The 1,321-nt window shown below is 63.3% G+C and overlaps 1 protein-coding gene across 1 annotated transcript in view; it reads right to left on the bottom strand.

The window, feature by feature from the left end:
* ALPK1 (alpha-kinase 1) overlaps positions 1 to 1,321 on the bottom strand; it is an 80,242-nt gene that overhangs the window by 20,870 nt on the left and 58,051 nt on the right. The gene's annotated exons all lie outside the window — the stretch shown is intronic.

Raw genomic sequence — 1,321 nt, 5'->3', positions numbered from 1 at the left:
ACCCCACCCCCAGGGAACCCACCCCGCCCACAGCAGCGCCATGCACCCCACACGAAGGTGCCACACCAGCTGTGTCCCCACAGGGCTCTCCCCACTCGGCACGGCCACCTGCTGCCACGCAGGGACCTTGGTCCTCGGGGTCCCTCAGACCCACACGCTATAAAATGCCCCAGAGCAGGACACGGAAAGGAAGGGACTTTCCCCAGGTCAATGCTGTCCCACAACCCCTCCCGCGAGTAAATAAGGGGCAGGGGCACACGGAGGCCCAGCTGTGCACGGGACGGACGGCCCGGCCGTGGAAAGCCCGGCCTGTCCCAGAAGCTTGGCCCTCACTGCAGCAGCATCCCCGGGGCTGTGGTGAGTGCAGCTCCTTGTCCAAGACACCGAGGTGCAGGTGTCAACCTCCCAGAGACCAGGGTTATCCAGACAAGAGCCTCAGCCACAGCCTCAGCCTCAACCACAGCCTCAGCCACAGCCTCAGCCTCAGCCACAGCCTTAGCCTCAGCCCCAGCCTCAGCCACAAACTCACAGAATGTGGCTGAGGCTGTGGCTAATCTCTGGGGGTGTGGGGGGGGGGAGCAGCTCCCATGGTCCTCGATTCTTTCACTCATGGTCACGAGAGCGGCGGCCGTATGTTTCTAACCCTCACGTCGCCGGGAATTAAAGACTGACTGAGCCTGTGGAGGGGACCCACTGCACATGCCGGCCAGCCCCTCCGCTCTGCCCTCCGTTACCCTGAAGTCGCAGATGAGCCCCCCTCTCCATTCCACTCGCAGGGGCAGGAGGGGAACAGGCACTTTAAGCAAATTTGGGGGAGGTGCCCATGTCCCATGTCCCGTGTCCTATATGGGGGGAGCAGCTCCCATGGTCCTCGATTCTTTCACTCGTGGATACGAGAGCGGCGGCCCCATGTTTCTAACCCTCACGTCGCCGGATATTAAAGACTGAGCCTGTGGAGGGGACCCACTGCACACGCCGGCCGGCCCCTCCGCTCTGCCCTTCGTTGCCCCGAAGTCACAGACGAGCCTCCCTCTCCATTCCACTCGCAGGGGCAGGAGGGGAACAGGCGCTTTAAGCAAATCGGGGGGCAGTGCCCATGTCCCGTGTCCCGTGTCCCGTGTCCCGTGTCCCGTGTCCCGTGTGCGTGACGGGAGCCTCAGTTACTCTGTGTGCTTGTCGGGGGCCCTCCAGCGAGGAGCTGGGCCCAGGGAGGAAGAAGTCTAACCTGATGCTCACAGGCGCCTCTCAAAGTGCAGCGATGCAGGCCCCTCCGTCCGAGAGCAGCGGGACAGCTTTGCGAGGAGACAAAAGCTCCAACTAG

This window comes from Myotis brandtii, unplaced genomic scaffold (assembly GCF_000412655.1).
Source record: "Myotis brandtii unplaced genomic scaffold, ASM41265v1 scaffold932, whole genome shotgun sequence".
Lineage (NCBI taxonomy): Eukaryota > Metazoa > Chordata > Mammalia > Chiroptera > Vespertilionidae > Myotis > Myotis brandtii.
Note: the sequence above shows the minus strand (reverse complement) of the source record. Positions and strands in the feature narration are given on the sequence as shown.